At 45.2% G+C, this 18,839-nt stretch overlaps 1 protein-coding gene across 1 annotated transcript in view; it reads right to left on the bottom strand.

The window, feature by feature from the left end:
* Positions 1-18,133, bottom strand: part of LOC139162818 (uncharacterized) — a 65,365-nt gene extending 47,232 nt beyond the window's left edge. Inside the window, exon 1 of the mRNA XM_070743638.1 lies at positions 17,990-18,133. The gene's annotated coding sequence lies outside the window, so the exon portion shown is untranslated. The remainder of the gene's footprint in view (positions 1-17,989) is intronic.
* Between the last annotated feature and the right edge of the window lie 706 nt (positions 18,134-18,839).

Here is an 18,839-nt window from a genome sequence, read left to right as displayed (position 1 = left end):
AAGCGTCTAGTTGATGCATTGAACTCACTACCTGACTCTGTAGTATTATCACCAAACCCCAAAAACTTTACCCTTAGATTATCCACTGTTGACCTCTCCTGATTCCTAAGAGGTCAGTAAGGGGCGTGCATAAGTGCGCCAGTGTGCCTTCTGTCCCCTGTCCTAATGTTTCTCTTTTACTAGAATCATGTACATAAATATTATTATAAAATAATTAATAATAATAATAATAATAATAATAATAATTTATTAGATTTGTATGCCGCCTCTCTCCGAAGACTCGGGGCGGCTCACAACAACGATAAAAACAATATTATACTGGCACAAATCTAATATTAAAAAAAACCTAAAAACCCTATCATAATTAAAAACCAAACAACACATACCGTACATACCAAACATAAATTATAATAAGCCTGGGGGAAAGGTGTCTCTGGCGGTATAGGTGGGTCTTAAGTAGTTTACGGAAGACAAGGAGGGTGGGAGCAGTTCTAATCTCCGGGGGGAGTTGATTCCAGAGGGCCGGGGCCGCCACAGAGAAGGCTCTTCCCCTGGGGCCCGCCAGATGACATTGTTTAGTCGACGGGACCCAGAGAAGGCCAACTCTGTGGGACCTTATCGGCCGTTGGGATTCGTGCGATAGCAGGCGGTTCCGGAGGTATTGTTTGTATACCACTAATACGTACTTGACAAAACAAATAAAAATAAAAATAAATAAATTGTTAATAGATGGTTTGCTACCTGTCTTCTTCCAAAATAGTTTTACGATTTCTTAGCCCCAATCTTCAGCTTTGGAAATCTCCTGGTGGTCTCTTTATCCAAATGCCCCCTTTTTAAAATCACTTTTTATTGACAGCCCAAAAACCAAACTTTGCCCCGAGTCTACAGAGAAGGGCAACTTAAAAATCCAAATAATAAATAAATGAATGAAATATTTATTTGTTTCTTCAAAATTTCAAACTACTTGAACTGCTGGATAGCTCTGGGGGTGGGACTTACAAATAGAACATTTTTTTAAAAAAAGAGTGCAAATAAAAAGAGTCAACCCGAAGAGCCAATGTCCAATGTTAAAAGAAAGAAAACTTAACTTAGAATGGGATAATAAAATTTGACCCTGGTCACTTTTTTCCAGACCAGCCAAGGTCAGCTCGATGCTGTGGCTCAGCCTATTTTGCAGCCACCAATATTTAACCCAGTTTAACCCATTCTTGGTCCTTGCTTTTCCCCCCAAACACTTTGGATGCTAATGAACTGCTAAATGGACTGCCTGGTCCAGTGATGGCGAACCTTTTTTTCCTTGGGTGACAAAAGAGCATGCTCTTGCACTATCGTACATGAGTGAGTGCCCACACCCATAATTCAATGCCTGTGGAGGCCGAAAACTGTTTTCCCCGCCCTCTGGAGGCTCTCTGGAGGTCAGAAACGGCCTGTTTCCCAACTTCTGGTGGGCCCTGTAGGTTCGTGTTTCACCCTGTCCAGGTCCAAAGGCTTCCCTGGAGCCAGGGGAGGGTAAAAACACCATCCCCTATCTCTCTGGAGGCTCTCTAGAAGCCAAAAATGCCTTCCCAGAGCCTCTGTGTGAGCCAAAAATCAGCTGGCTGGCACACCCATGCATGTTGGAGCTGAGCTACGGCAACGGCTCATGTGCCAGCAGATATGGCTCCACGTGCCACCCGTGCCACCCGTGCCATAGGTTTGTCATCGCTGCCCTAGTCCCATGATGGCGAAACTATGGCACGGGTGCCACAGGTGGCACACAGGGTCCTATCGGAGGGCACGCGAGACGTTTCAGCTGCAGTGTGTGTGCATGGTGGCCAACTGATTTTTGGCCTTTGGAAAGGCCATTTTGCCCTCTGGACACATCAGGAAAGTTTCCCTGAAGCCCAGAAGGCAAAAAAATCAGGCAAACAAGTAGGATGCTTGGCTGCATAGCTAGAGGTATAACAAGCAGGAAGAGGGAGATTGTGATCCTGCTTGATAGAGCGCTGGTGAGACCACATTTGGAATACTGTGTTCAGTTCTGGAGACCTCACCTACAAAAAGATATTGACAAAATTGAACGGGTCCAAAGACGGGCTACAAGAATGGTGGAAGGTCTTGAGCATAAAACGTATCAGGAAAGACTTAATGAACTCAATCTGTATAGTCTGGAGGACAGAAGGAAAAGGGGGGACATGATCGAAACATTTAAATATGTCAAAGGGTTAAATAAGGTCCAGGAGGGAAGTGTTTTTAATAGGAAAGTGAACACAAGAACAAGGGGGCACAATCTGAAGTTAGTTGGGGGAAAGATCAAAAGCAACATGAGAAAATATTACTTTACTGAAAGAGTAGTAGATGCTTGGAACAAACTTCCAGCAGACGTGGTGGATAAATCCACAGTAACTGAACTGAAACATGCCTGGGATAAACATATATCCATCCTAAGATAAAATACAGAAAATAGTATAAGGGCAGACTAGATGGACCATGAGGTCTTTTTCTGCCGTCAGACTTCTATGTTTCTATGTTTCAAACCGGAAGTTTTGGATACACACACACGTTTACAACAGAGGGCATGTAAGTAATCCTTGACTAATGGCCCCAATTGAGCACAAAATTTCTGATGCTAAGCGAGACAGTTCTTGGGTCCTGCCCCATTTTATTGACTTTTCTTGTCACAGTTGTTGAGTAAATCACTGCAACTCTTTCAAAACATGGTTGTTAAGTGAATCTCTGACACGCAAGCAAAATTCAGATGCTTGGTCACCGACTCATATTTATGAGATTATTTAAAGATACAAGATTACTTATATGAATTATGATTATTGTTTTCCTTAAAAATGGGTTTATAACAAGTATTTAAAGAGGGAAATGTACAGTAATAGAATGTGAGTACAGTTATATAGATTTGCTACTCATTTCTCCAATTTTCTTTTTAAATGTTTTTGTTTGGTTTGCGTATTGTGTATATATATATGTATTCAAATAAAATTTATTTTAATAAAAATACAGTGATACCTCGTCTTACAAACCCCTCGTCATACAAACTTTTTGAGATGCAAACCCGGAGTTTAAGATTTTTTTGCCTGTTCTTCCAAACTATTTTCACCTTACAAACCCAAGCTGCCGCCACTGGGATGCCCCGACTCCGGACTTCTGTTGTCAGCGAAGCGTCCATTTTTGCACTGCTGGGTTCCCCTGAGGCTCCCCTCCATGGGAAACACCACCTCTGGACTTCCGTGTTTTTGCGATGCTACAGGGGAATCCCAGCAGCGCAAAAGGGGGTGCTTGGCTGGCAATGGACGTCCGGAGGTGGGGTTTCCCAGTGAGGGGAACCTCAGCGAAATCGCAGCATCACAAAAACACGGAAGTCTGGAGGTGGGGTTTCCCATGGAGGGGAGCCTCAGGGGAATCCCAGCAGCGCAAAAACGGGCGCTTCGGCTGGCAAAAGGGGTGAGTTTTGGGATTGCACACATTCATCGCTTTTCCATTGATTCCTATGGGAAACATTGTTTTGTCTTACAAACTTTTCACCTTACAAACCTCATCCCGGAACCAATTAAGTTCGTAAGATGAGGTATCACTGTATATATTTCTGACGGTTTCTGGAACTGTCATTAAATGAGTTGTAAAATTTACTTAACCAATGTTTCGCTTTGCATGAGAAATGTTTGAGCTCCACTGTGGACTGTCTGTATGCAGTGCGCCCCTGTCTGACTTCCATCAGTCAAGCTGAGTTGCTGTCAATTCAGGTTTTTTTTCTGCCCGCCCAACCTCTTAAAAGCCACTCTGCCTTATCTTCCAAGACGAGAGAAGTGCCATCTGCCGTGTATTTAAAATGCACAGTTTAAAAATAAGGCTGGTGAAGGCTGCGCTTGGCAGAGGCAGATGGCGTCTCCTTTCCCTGGCGTGCATGGGGTGCCGAGGCTGGCAAAGGCCCCAGAAGGAGAAAAAAACCTTGGCCAAGAGACCTGGGCCCTTAATTAAACTTTTGCTGAATTGCAGGGAGTGAAGATCTTGCCCCATAGATCTTCACTCCCATGTAATTCAGCACAAAGTTTAATTTTAGGCCCCAGAGCAAAATGTCTCAACCTCGGCACCTTTATGACGGGGGGACTTCAACTCCCAGAATTCCCCAGTCCACATTCAATGTCCAGAATTCCCCAGCCAGCATTTGTGGACTTCAACTCCCAGAATTCCCCAGTCCACATTCAATGTCCAGAATTCCCCAGCCAGCATTTGTGGACTTCAACTCCCAGAATTCCCCAGTCCACATTCAATGTCCAGAATTCCCCAGCCAGCATCTGTGGACTTCAACTCCCAGAATTCCCCAGTCCACATTCAATGTCCAGAATTCCCCAGCCAGCATCTGTGGACTTCAACTCCCAGAATTCCCCAGTCCACATTCAATGTCCAGAATTCCCCAGCCAGCATTCTTACTGAGTGTAGGAATGGGTACAGAGGCAGAGGCAGCTCCTTGCCTTCCTTTTCTTTCTTTTCTTTCTTTCTTTTTAAAAGTAATTTTATTGAATATAAATATTTTAAAAACATTTTCAATCAACATTTCTGGGAGAGCAGAGCAGAACAGAACAGAGAAGAGAAGAGAAGAGAAGAGAAAAGTTCCACGAGGAAACAAGGCAAGACAAAGGCAAGACATCAAACCGTAAGTGATTGATCATTACTGCCCATTGAACACCACAAAGCCTCAATCTGCCCAGCACCCCAGGACCTCCAGCACCCTAGCACCATCAAACTTCTTGCCATTGCCCGAACCCCCTGCAGAACCAAGCTTACCCTGCCATCAGCGGAGCTATCAACCAAGGCTTGGAGCATCTGAAGCTTGTAAGCCAAGTGAATAACCAAGAGAGAAACCCTTAGTTTGAACAAGCGCTAGGAGTCCTATTAACAACAAAAGGACCTGTAAACGCTCCATTCAAAGGGAGTCTGAAAAATCTTCTAAATCACCTCATCAAACACCATTTGGGTTAATAAGGCAAGCTTAAACTACTAGGTGCTGGCTGTGAAGAAAGAAGGGCGGTTACTGGGCATTCAAAAGCCATTGTTCTTGCCTGTTTCAACTATTTGCCTCTCTCTTAAAGTTACAAACTCCTAATTGCCTCTCCCTCAACAGGCTGTAAAGTCATAAAGAGGCCCTCTGAGCAGGAAGCCAGAAACTCAGGCAGGGTAACCAAAAGACTTTCCTGAAGCACTAACACCCCCCCACACACACACTAAATTCGATTCTTACTCTGCTACAGAGCCCCGGACTACGACATCGAACATGCTAACAAATTATCCACATTACTAACGTGGGCAACCAACTGCCCATACCCCATTATCTTCCTCGGAGACCTCAACCTACCACACATCAACTGGTCCTTAAATGAATGCAGCACGGAACCCACCCATTCTACTATATATAATACCGTCACCCAACTAGGACTTGACCAACTAGTAACTAAAAATACCAGACTTGATAACTGTCTGGATCTCATCTTCTGTAACAGCAAAAGTACAATATATGGCTTACAAATAACAGAACCATTTTCCAACAGCGACCACAGCATGATAAACTTCAGTCTCAACTTAAGCCACACTATGAACCACCAAAATAATACAACACCAAAATTCAATTTCAAAAAAGCGAACTACGAACTCATTGAAGCCCACCTCTCAACATTAAACTGGAAAACTCTATTCTCTGAATGCTACACTACTGATGACCTCTACAACACATTCCTACTCGAAATGAAAATTATCATCAGACTTCATGTACCTCTAACATGTACCATAAAGAAAAAAAATAACCTCCCCATCTCAATAAGAAAATTACAAACAAGAAAAAAATCTCTCTGGAGGAAAAACAAAAAAGGACAAGTTTCCAACTTCAAAAGCCGATATAAAAGCATTTGCAATCAAATAAAAGCAGAATGCCTTAACTACTACAGCAAACAAGAGGAAAACCTCCTACGCACCAAATCTAATAGAGCTTTCTACAACTTTGTCAACAATAAACTCAAAGACTCTAGACCAATCCCACCTCTCAAAGGACCCAACAACAAAGAATACCATGATGATTCATCCAAAGCCAACCTCTTCAACTCTTTCTTTGGCTCTGTCTTTGTTAACAGCAATGGCTCATCCCCCAATTTCATCAATCGCACCTCAAACTCCCTCAATGATTTAACCCAAGTAGACTTCACTGAAGACCAAGTTGAAAAAGCATTACGTGACCTTAAACCTTCTCTATCAGTTGGACCAGATGGTCTATGTGCATACTTTCTAAAAAAGCTCTCTTCTGCCATAGCTGAACCACTAAGCATAATTTTTGAAAAATCCTTCAGAACCAGCACACTTCCTAAGCTATGGTCGAAAGCAATGGTCATCCCCATCTTCAAAAAAGGAGACCCCTCTCTTGTAGATAACTACAGACCAATTTCACTATGCTGCGTCCCATGCAAAGTCATGGAATCAATTATAAACAAATCAATTACTCTCCATTTAGAAACTAATAATTTGCTCTCTAATAAACAATTTGGTTTCAGAAAAAAACTATCCTGCAACCTGCAGCTCCTCCACTGCAAAAATATATGGACAACTCACCTAGATCAAGGGAAATCTACAGATGCAATTTATATTGACTTCTGCAAAGCCTTTGATTCAGTGGTCCATGACAAACTACTCCTAAAACTCAAATCCTATGGCATCTCAGGATCCCTCCACAGCTGGATTACAGCATTCCTATCAAACAGACAACAAGTGGTCAAAATAGGAAGCACCATATCCACCCCCGTCCCAGTTAAAAGCGGTGTTCCCCAAGGTAGTGTACTGGGACCAACGCTCTTCATTCTCTACATCAATGACCTTTGCGATTACATCGCAAGCAACTGTGTCCTCTTTGCCGATGATGTAAAACTCTTCAACACCACCGATAACACAACTACTCTCCAAAAAGACCTTGACGCTGTTTCTGAGTGGTCTAACACATGGCAACTCCAAATCTCAACTAGCAAATGCTCTGTCCTACACATTGGGAAGAAGAATCTGAACTCCAAATATGAACTGAATAATCAAATTATCACAGATAATCCCCACTCGGTTAAAGACCTTGGTATACTAATAACAAAAGATTTAAGTGCCAAAGCCCATTGCAACAATATAGCCAAGAAGGCTTCAAGAGTTGTAAACCTAATCCTACGTAGCTTCTGCTCTGGCAATCTCACACTACTTACCAGAGCTTACAAAACCTTTGCCAGACCCATCCTCGAATACAGCTCATCTGTTTGGAACCCATATCGCATCTCAGACATTAACACCCTTGAAAATGTCCAAAGATACTTCACCAGAAGAGCCCTTCACTCCTCCACTCGAAATAGAATACCCTATGAGACTAGACTTTCAATCCTGGGCCTAGAAAGTTTAGAACTAAGACGCCTTAAACAAGATCTAAGTATTGCCCACAAGATCATATGCTGCAACGTCCTGCCTGTCGGCAACTACTTCAGCTTCAACCACAACAACACAAGAGCACACAACAGATTTAAACTTAATATTAACCGCTCCAAACTTGACAGTAAAAAATATGACTTCAGTAACCGAGTTGTCGAAGCGTGGAACTCATTACCGGACTCCATAGTGTCAACCCCAAACCCCAAACACTTTACCCTTAGATTATCTACGGTTGACCTATCCAGATTCCTAAGAGGTCAGTAAGGGGCGAGTACAAGTGCACTAGAGTGCCTTCCGTCCCCTGTCCTATTGCTCTCCTATATCTCCTATATACCTTTCCTCTATTCCTATATCTCTTCTTCTATTCTTTCATTGATATATTCTATTCCTATATCTTCTTTTCTGTTATTTCTTAGATATATTTTACTATGAGTATCTCCTCTATTACCTTCATCATGTATTTTACTATGTGTATATTGATATATACCCACTAAAACCCTCATTGTGTATTGGACTTTTATATCCTTTCTTTATATATAATAACTCATGTCTATCCTCTTCAATATGTATTGTGCATTGGACAAAATAAATAAATAAAAATAAAATAAATAAATAAATAAATCTGTGGACTTCAACTCCCAGAATTCCCCAGAAAGCATGCCTGGATTGGGAATTGTGGGAGTTGAAGTCCACAGATCTTAAGAGTTGATCAGCTTGTCAAATGCTACTTTAGCAGCTGCAGGAACCCTCAGCTACTAGAGTGCCAGGCAAGTTGAGCTTATTAAATTCGCCTTATCAATCCTGCTGCAACATGGGTTTTTTTTCTGATTCACCAGGATATTAACAGAATAACAGAGTTGGGGCATCTATGGTGCTCTCTGAGCATGGTTGTTTTCTTGCAGACATTTAATCAACCCAACTGAATAACATCATCAATACGAGGGGTAGTGGGGTTGGATTCCTGTTTATACACAATCAATCAGAATAGAGCGGAAAGGGACCTTGGAGGTCTTCTAGTCCAACTCCCTACACGATCAGGAGGCTCAGTCTATATCCTCCCAACTCTCTAGTCATCTTGTAAATCATAGAAACATAGAAACATAGAAGACTGACGGCAGAAAAAGACCTCATAATCTGCCCTTATACTATTTCCTGTATTTTATCTTAGGATGGATCTATGTTTATCCCAGGCATGTTTAAATTCAGTTACTGTGGATTTACCAATCACGTCTGCTGGAAGTTTGTTCCAAGGATCTACTACTCTTTCAGTAAAATAATATTTTCTCATGTTGCCTTTGATCTTTCCCCCAACTAACTTCAGATTGTGTCCCCTTGTTCTTGTGTTCACTTTCCTATTAAAAACACTTCCCTCCTGAACCCTATTTAACCCTTTAACATATTTAAATGTTTCGATCATGTCCCCCCTTTTCCTTCTGTCCTCCAGACTCTACAGATGGAGTTCATGAAGTCTTTCCTGATACGTTTTATGCTGAAGACCTTCCACCATTCTTGTAGCCCGTCTTTGGACCCGTTCAATTTTGTCAATATCTTTTTGTAGGTGAAGTCTCCAGAACTGAACACAGTACTCCAAATGTGGTCTCACCAGCGCTCTATATAAGGGGATCACAATCTCCCTCTTCCTGCTTGTTATACCTCTAGCTATGCAGCCAAGCATCCTACTTGCCTTTCCTACCGCCCGACCACACTGCTCACCCATTTTGAGACTGTCAGAAATCACTACCCCTAAATCCTTCTCTTCTGAAGTTTTTGCTAACACAAATCTTGTAATTAACTACAGTACTGCAAACTAAATGGTGAAATTGAAGAATGGGAATCAACCACTGATGGTTGATTAAACTTAAATGGATTTAAACTTAATATTAACTGCTCCAAACTTGACTGTAAAAAATATGACTTCAGTAACCGAGTTGTCAAAGCATGGAACTCATTACCGGACTCCATAGTGTCATCCCCAAACCCCCAACACTTTACCCTTAGATTATCTACGGTTGACCTCTCCAGATTCCTAAGAGGTCAGTAAGGGGCGAGTACAAGTGCACTAGAGTGCCTTCCGTCCCCTGTCCTATTGCTCTCCTATATCTCCTATCCCTTTCTTCTATTCCTATATCTCTTCTATTCTTTCATTGATATGTTCTATTACTATACCTTCTTTTCTATTATTTCTTAGATATATTTTACTATGAGTATCTCCTCTATAACCTTCATCATGTATTTGACTATGTGGATATAGATATATACCCACTAAAACCCTCATTGTGTATTGGACAAAATAAATAAATAAATAAATAAAAATAAAACAACATCGGCTACCGTGATTGGCAAACCATCGGATCTCAAGGTCCGAATCCTGGCAACGAACGAATGAATGAGAAAGGGTAATTTTGGAAGGAGAAAGAGGGGGGAAAACCATGTTGCGGCCTGGAAGAAGTTTTTAAAAAATCACGGGCCGGTGGCCAGAAAAAGTCCAGCAGTCGTCTTTGGAGAGCTTAGCCAAGCCAAGTCTGTTCACACACCATGTGTGATTCTTGCATCTTGCAGGCTGGTTCTGCGGAGACACAACCACAACCCACGCTGTGAAGCATCTTTGCCAGGAGTGGTGCGCAGGCAGGGAAGCAAACTGTGGCTTCACGGTGTGTCTTCCCAGCCACACATCCGCTCATTTTGCTCTGCCTTGTATGGTTTCCTGGGTTCAGCTTTGAGGTGATGGGAGACTCTAATGGAATGTGGAAATGGCCTTGCGGGGAGGAAGGAAGGAAGGAAGGAAGGAGAGAAGAAGGAAGGAAGAAAAGAAAGAAGGAAGGAAGGAAGAAAAGAAAGAAAGAAGGAAGGAAAGTAGGAGAGAAGGAAGGAATGAGGGAAAGAAAGAAAGGAGGAAGGAAAGAAGGAAGGAAAGTAGGAGAGAAGGAAGGAAGGAAAGAAGGAAGGAGAGAAGAAAGAGAGGGAGGAATGAAGGAGATAATGAAGGAAGAAAAGAAGGAAGGAGAGAAGGAAAGAGGGAAGGAAAGAAGGAAAGAGGGAAGGAAGGAAGGAAAGAAGGAAGGAAAGAAGGAAGGAAGGAAAGAAAAAAGAAAGAAAGAAAGAGAGAGAGAGAGAGAGAGAGAGAGAGAGAGAAAGAAAGAAAGAAAGAAAGGAGATCCTACAATGATCCTACAAGGAAGAGGGCCTCTCCCCCTCCCTCCACCCACCCACCCCCGGCTATGCCCAGCCCCCCGGAACCAGAGAGAGTAATTGCAGCCCCCAAAGATGAAGCATCTGCTCATTTTGTTCCTTCAGCCCCCTCGACAATTAGAGAGCTGGGGGGAAACAGCCAGCAAGCAGATTAAAAGGTACCTGGGCAAACGGAGCCTGGCTATTAAAACACATTACAGCCCTTGAGCACTTGGGACAGCTAATTAGACCGCTGCGCTGAGAGTCTGCAGGGAGCGACATGCCATCCAGAGAGAGAGGGAGAGGGAGGGAGGGAAAGGTAGAAGGTGGGGGGCAGTTAGGCAGCAGACAGACAGACGCCAATAAAAGTGAACGTTTGGAGCCAGGGCTGAACTGAGAAGTCCTTGGCACTCTTTGAGCATGGTTGTTTTCTGGCACATGTTTCATCACGACCCAAACTAGGTAATGCCATCAAGGCTAGGGGGAGGAGGAGGAGGAGGAGGAGGATTCCCTCTCTGCCTATATATTGGTGGCTTGCCCTATTAGCGTTGCTACTGCCTGATTATGGGTTTAATATCACTCCAGAGATAGCTAGATAGACAGACAGACAGACAAGATAGCTAGATAGACAGACAGACAGACAGACAGACAGACAGACAGATAGATATAAAGAGAGAAAGGGATAGAGATAGATATAGATAAACAGATATAAAGAGAGAGAGAGAGCAATAGATAGATAGATAGATAGATAGATAGATAGATAGATAGATAGATAGATAGATAGATAGATAAATAGGGTCCAAAGACAGGCTACAAAGAATGGTGGAAGGTCTTAAGCATAAAATTTATCAAGTAAGCAGAGATTAACACTAAATTAATACTATATCAACAATCTCAAGCAGTAAACAACCGCCCTATTGAGGAATGGCCAGCTCAAAGCAATCTCACAGCAAACAAGGACTCAATCCAGGAGCCACTCCCTCCAACACCCACTAGGCAAGGCACTAGCATATGAAAATACTGTAACTCCATTCCTTTCCAGCAACTGATGATGTAGCCTAGATGGGTCACGAAAGGTTGGCAAGAAAACAGCCCAGCCTCAGAAAGCACCAAGGACCCTACAGATGCTCTTTGGAAGGATTTTGAGAGAATGAGGAACCGGCTCCTTCAACAGTCCAGCACAGTTTGTTTGTTTATTTATTTGATGCAACGTCTATGCCACCCAATCCCAATGTTTACATAGAAAAGAGCAAAGCACTGCAAAGTCTACGGAGAGGGGCGGCATACAAATAATAATAATAATAATAATAATAATAATAATAATAATAATAATAATAATAATAAACAACAACAAAAAGCAGGTTGAGATTCTTCTTTTTTCTGGAAAGCAAAAAAATGCTGAAAATTGCCAGATTACCTCCAAGACCACATTCTGCCACACAAATCCTAGTGCCCGGTCAGGTCCCACAGAGTTGGTCTTTTCAGGGTCCCATCAGCTCTGGCTGGCGGGGCCCAGAGGAAGAGCCTTCTCTGTGGAGGCCCCGGCCCTCTGGAATCAGCTCCCATGGAGATTCGCACTGCCCCCACCCTCCTTGCCTTCCGTAAAAGTTTAAAGACCTATTAATGCTGCCATGCTTGGGGCCATTATCCTAGCCCCTTGGCTGATGAGTGTTTTAGTATGTTTCGTGGAGTGGCTTACAAGTGGAACACTCAGAAAGGAGTGGTGTTGTTGCTGTTGTTGTTGTTGTTGTTGTTGTTGTTATTATTATTATTATTATTATTATTATTATTATTATTACTGTTATTTATTAAACTTGTAAGCCTCCCTGACTCAGGGCGACATAACCAGCAGCCCATTACTGCATTCAACCCTCCAGCAATTTTTAAATTTTTTTTTGGATGGGATATTAAAATCCACTGTTCTCTTTCCATCCTGGAAAAAAACAAAGTGGGGCGGGTGGAAGAGACACCCCCGGGGGAAATTCAATTCCTTTTTTCCTTGAAATCTTCCAAGCTCACGGCCGAAGACGGGAATCAAATATTGGGGGCAGGATTGCAGGAATTGGAGGGAGCAGCTAAGGCTCGCAGGAAGAAAACCAGTGTTGTGCAATATCAGTTTCATTTCCTTTTTTTGTTTTATTTTTGGTATGAAAATACTGCAAACCACGAGCACAACAAGAACTGCATTCAACTTTTCAGATCTGGCAGTAGCTGTTTTGCCCACCTGCTGGTTCACCACTTTATATAAAATTTGTTCTGACCTAGGGTCGAAATAGAAGAGAATATTTCTAGCTCAGGAATAATAATAGTGCGTCGGGCAAGCCATCTAAGCTCAGATAAAGAACTAGCAAAGTTTGAAAGTGAAATGCAGAAAGAGGTCAGCACCAACGTAATATGCAAAATCAATTTATTTTATTTGGTTCTGCAACCCTACAAAACCGACACAGACTTCAGGGGAGAATCAGAAGCAACGGGAGAAAATATTATTTGACTGAAAAAGTAGTAGATGCTTGGAACAAACTCCCAGCAGACGTGGTTGGTAAATCTACAGGAACTGAATTTAAACATGCCTGGTATAAACATAGATAGAAACATAGAAGTCTGACAGCAGACGGCATCTAGTCTGCCCTTATACTATTTTCTGTATTTTATCTTAGGATGGATATATGTTTATCCCAGGCATGTTTAAATTCAGTTACTGTGGATTTATCTACCACGTCTGCTGGAAGTTTGTTTCAAGGATCTACTACTCTTTCAGTAAAATAGTATTTCCTCATGTTGCTTTTGATCTTTCCCCCAACTAACTTCAGATTGTGTCCCCTTGTTCTTGTGTTCACTTTCCTATTAAAAACACTTCCCTCCTGCACCTTATTTAACCCTTTAACATATTTAAATGTTTCGATCATGTCCCCCCTTTTCCTTCTGTCCTCCAGACTGTACAGATTGAGTTCATGAAGTCTTTCCTGATACGTTTTATGCTTAAGACCTTCCACCATTCTTGTAGCCCGTCTTTGGACCCGTTCAATTTTGTCAATATCTTTTTGTAGGTGAGGTCTCCAGAACTGAACACAGTATTCCAAATGGGGTCTCACCAGTGCTTTATATAGCGGGATCCCCCCTAAGATAAAATACTGTACAGGAAATAGTATAAGGGCAGACTAGATGGACCAGGAGGTCTTTTTCTGCCGTCAATCTTCTATGTTTCTGTGTTTCTATTGTTGTAAGCTGCCCAGAGTCCTATGGGATTGGGCAGCATAGAAGTCAAATACATTAAATTGCATTAAATTAATAAAATTCATGGAAGTCCAACAAATCGACAAAAGCATCCGTCAACGCGTCAACTTAGAACCTGTATGAACGTATAAGGAACCGGACCATCCAAATGTCCAATCAATCACAGAACTGGCCACTCCTGTAGGAGTTGGATTTCATAACCAGTCACAGGACCAACTGACCACCCCACCACTCAAGACCTATATAAGAACCAGGGTGACGCAGTAGTTAGTATGCAGCACTGCATGCTAACTGCTAGCTGTAGTTCAGCGGTTCGAATCTCACCACTGGCTCAAGGTTGACTCAGCCTTCCGTCCTTCCAAGGAGGGTCAAATGAGGAAATGGGCCACGCCGAGGCTGTGGAGGCTGAAAACAGGCTGCGTGGGGGGCATTACAAGGCCTCTGCATGGCCCATTTTGGCCGACAGAGGCACTGTGGGCCGGTCCTATGCTATTTCAGATGGTGGGGGGCACAAGAGGAAGGAATGCAACATGCTGCTGGCCAAAAACGGGCCACGCCAAGATCGTGGAGGCTGAAAACAGGCGGCGTGGGGGCCTCATAAGACCTCTGTATGGCCCATTTTGGACCGGCAGAATTCTGGAGGCAGCTGTGGAGACCGAAAATGGGCCACATGCATTTCCCCTGCCAGCCCATTTTAGCTAGCAGAGGCACCACAGGCAGGTCCTATGCTATTTCAGATGGCAGGGGAAGAACAGGAAGGAATGGAGACCGATGCCTCTACCAGCACATTGCTGGCCAAAACGGGCCACGCCGAGTTTAGTTTAGTTTTAGTTTTATTAGATTTCTATGCCACCCCTCTCCAAAGACTCGGTGCGGCTCACATCAACAGCAATACAATATACAAAGTACAAATCCAATACTGTATAAGTTTAAAGCAATTTAAAACCCCTAAATATTATAAAACGATAATTACTACACAATCATACCATTCTCATATATTACAGTCAGAAAAAGGGGGTACTGGGGGGAGAAGATAGTTATTCCCCCCATGCCTGGCGACATAGATAGGTCATGACTGAAAATGGGCTGGGTGGGGGGTCTTACCAGGCCTCTGTGTGGCTCATTTTGGGCTGGCAGAATGCTGCAGGTGGCTGTGGAGGCCGAAAATGGGCCACGTGCATTCTCCCCACAGCTCATTTTGGCCAGCAGAGGCACCGCGGATCCGGCCAACCGGCCATGAATTTGACACCCCTGATCTAGAAGGACCTCAGGATTATTCAGTGGGTCTCTCTGGGGAACTACAACTCCAGCCAGCCCCAAAGATTGCAAAGTTCTGATTGTACTCCAAAGCTTCTCAATCTTGCCGGGGTTCAACCGAAGCCCAACCAGGCCCTCACGGCCTCCAAACACCGGGATAAGACAACCATGTGCAGAAGCAAAAAAATTGCTGAACTCTCGGATGCACCTACCTCTCCTCGTGGGATTTTACTTCCTACGCAGAAGTAAAAAAATGCTGGGACGCACACGTATGAAAGATAACCGAAGCTGCGCGTATGGTGCAGCGATCGCATGAATCCCAGCGACCGGTTCGGTCCCACAGAGTTGGCCTTCTCCGGGTCCCGTCGACTAAACAATGTTGTCTGGTGGGACCCAGGGGAAGAGCCTTCTCTGTGGCGGCTCCGACCCTCTGGAACCAACTCCCCCCTGAGATTAGGATTGCCCCCACCCTCCTTGCCTTTCGCAAACTCCTTAAAACCCACCTCTGCCGTCAGGCATGGGGGAACTGAAACATCTCCCCCTTGCCCATGTTGTTTTGGTGTTAGATTGATTGTGTGCTTGTTTTTTAAAATTCTGGGGTTGTTTTTTATGAATTTTTTAGCTTAAAATTGTAATTGGATTGGTGGGTATTGGGTTTGATATTATGTATTGTTTTTACTTTGCTGTGAGCCGCCCCGAGTTTGCGGAGAGGGGCGTCATATACATCCAATAAATCTAATCTAATCTAATCTAACAGTGCGTCATCCTTTACCATGCCGGTAGCAACCCACTATTGCCACCAGCCCCTTCCCCAGATAGGCGGGGGTCCCACTTAATGTCTGCTCGGAAGAGGGGCATTCCTCTGTCCAGTGGGGAGAGGGCAACTGAAGGTCCACAGAGGTCTTCTTTTTTGACATCGTATTTTTCGGAATATAAGACGCATCTGAGTTTTGGGGAAGGAAAATGGGGATAAAAATCTGCTTACCAGGTATTCATCTGGCTAGCGCTAACATCTTAGCCAGCATATTATTTTATCCCTCCCCCCTTAGGGCTTTAAAAAAACTTTATTCCGAGAGAGTAACAATGAAAGAGCTTGCAAGCTGGTAAGAGCTGGGAACATCATTTGCACCTGGAAAGAAACATTCGGAGCAAGTAAAGCAATGGAAAAAAAAAGCCCTGCAAAAACTGAGGGTTTGGAAAACATTCTTGGCAGAGAGTAACAGTGAAAGAGCTTGCAATCCAGTAAGAGCTGGGAAGATCGTAAGCACCTGGAAAGAAACATTTGGAGCAAGTAAAGCAATGAAAAAAACTACAAAGACAGGGTTTGGAAAACATTCTTTGCAGAGAGTAACAGTGAAAGAACCTGCAAGCTGGGAAGAGCTGGGAAGATCATTAGCAGCTAGAGCTGGAAAAAAGGCTATGTTCAGACTACAAGACCCAAATTATCAGCCTCTTTTAGGGAGGAAAAGGGTGTGTCTGACACTCTGGAAAATACAGTAAGCAAGGGGAGAGGGAGTTACCCCAGACCAGAAAATCCCCTTTTCAGGTTCAAGCAGGCTTTTATTTTCAAAGGGGTGGAAGGAGACTCCCACCCACCCACCCAAAGTTGCTTCCCTCCAAAGCAGCTGCTGTGGCCTAGAGGTGGAGCTCTTGCCTCACAATCTGGAGGTTTGTGAGTTCGATCCTAGGTAGAAGCAGATGTAGGATGTCCTGCTTGGGCAGGGGGCTGGACTAGATGACCTGCAGGGTCCCTTCCAGCTCTGTTAATCTGTTAAATGCAGGGGGCTGAAAAGAGGCCACAGGGGCCTTAACTGATGGCACCCAGTTTCCTCCCCTAATTTCAAGGGGGGGGGGCTTTCCCGGTCCCAGGGAAGGGTGGGGCAGAGGGGCTACGGAGACCCCCAGGAGGGGCTCCTGCCAAGGACAGCGTTCCGGTCTGGGAATAGCAACCGGGCAGCTCCAAGAGTAGAGCGGAGTGGGCAAGGTGGTCAGCAGCAAAGGTGGAGGGTATCTGGGCCTCTCTCTCTGTGGGTGTGTTTGTGTGTGTTTGTGTGTGTGTGCGCGTGTGTGTGAATTTCAAATTACCCTAGATTTCTCTCCCTCTCCCTCTCTCTCTCTATGTGTGTCTGCTTGTTTCTGCCTTTCTCTTTGTGCCAGTGCCTGGCTGTCACTTTGTGTTTGTGAGTCTGTGTGTCTCTTTCTTTCTCTTTGCATGTGTGTGTTCGTCTGTCACTTTGTGTTTGTGAGTCTGTGTGTCTCTTTCTCTCTCTTTGCATGTGTGTGTCTGCCACTATGTGTTTGTGTAACTGTGCGCATCTTTCTCTCTCCGTGTGCACCTGTGTGTCTGTTTATCTGTGTGCCTGTGTGTCTTTCTGTGTATGTATGTGTGTGTTTGTGTATGTTACCCCATATCCATGCCTGTGTGTATTGGTGTATCTCTCTCTCTCTCTCTTCTATCTCTCTGTGTATTTGTGTATCTGCTACTCTTTGTGTGTGTGCCTTTCTCTCTCTGAGTGTCTGTGTCTTTGTGTGTCTTTCTCTCTTTTTGTGTGTATCTATGTGTCTTTCTGTGTATGTGTGTGTGTTTCTGTCTCTGAATGGGTGTCTGTGTATCTTTCTCTCTTTTTGTATGAGTGTCTTGTGTGTATCTAGCTGTCACTGTGTTTGTGTGTCTCTGCCTTTCTCTCTGAGTCTGTGGTTGTGTATCGGTGGGTGTGATTCCCCCTTCCCCCCTCCCCTCCAGACAAAACTGCCTCCCGTTTGACTTGGAGAAGCGGCGCAACTTTCCCCCCCGCCCCCCCCCCCCCGCGTCCCGTCCCGGAGCCTGCCCCCCCTCCCCGCAGGGTCCCCCCCGCCCCGCTCCGGCCCCCGGGCAGCCCCGCCACCGCCTCTCGCTCACCTGGCCGGGGGCTCCGGGCTGGCCGTGGCCGCAGGTGCGCGCGTGGGGCTCCCGCTTGTTTACGCGCCCCGCCGGAGTGGGGCTAGGCGGAGGCGGCGGAGGCGGCGGCTGCAGGCGGGGCTGCGGCAAAGACCCTCCCCGGCTCGGCCCGGGGGCGCCGTCGGGCCGAGAGAGGCGCTTCTGGCGGGGCGGCTCCTTCAGGTGCGAAAGGCGCGGACGGGAGGGGGGGGGGCACAGGGAGGAGGGAGGGAGGGGAGGCAGGAAAAGGACTCTGGGAGTTGTAGTTTGCAAGCGGGGGGGGGAGCAGTGGCCACTCCGTTGCTGCCGGAGACCGGTCCTGCCCTCTCTCTCTCTCTCTCTCTCTCTCACACACACACACACAGGTGAGGAGCCTCCAGAGGCAGGAGCGGTCTACCTGGTCCCCGTAGACAGGAGAGGCTTTAACCTTGCTCAGCCGGGGAACTTGGGAGGGCGGGCTGCTTTGCAAGCACCCTCCGCTCGCAACTCAGCTACTGCCAGAGGTTGACCCTCCCCTCTCTTGACCCCCCCAAATGAGGAGCCTCCAGAGGGAGGAGCGGTTCACCTGTCTACCTGGCGTTTCACCTGCGAGGGCTTCACCCTTAACCCAGCCGGGGAACTGGGGGGGGGGGCTCCTTTGCAAGCCTCCTCTGCCCGCAACTCAGCTGGTGCCAGAGATTGATTGACCCTCCCCACTCTTCCCCCCCCCCCCACGATGAGGAGCCTCCAGAGGCAGGAGCAGTCTACCTGGCGCTTCGCCTGCAAGGGTTTAACCTTGCTCAGCCGGGGAACGTGGGGGGGGGGGGGTGTTTGCTTTGCAAGCCTCATCTGC

The sequence above is a fragment of the Erythrolamprus reginae genome, chromosome 2 (assembly GCF_031021105.1).
Source record: "Erythrolamprus reginae isolate rEryReg1 chromosome 2, rEryReg1.hap1, whole genome shotgun sequence".
NCBI classification, from domain to species: domain Eukaryota; kingdom Metazoa; phylum Chordata; class Lepidosauria; order Squamata; family Dipsadidae; genus Erythrolamprus; species Erythrolamprus reginae.
Note: the sequence above shows the minus strand (reverse complement) of the source record. Positions and strands in the feature narration are given on the sequence as shown.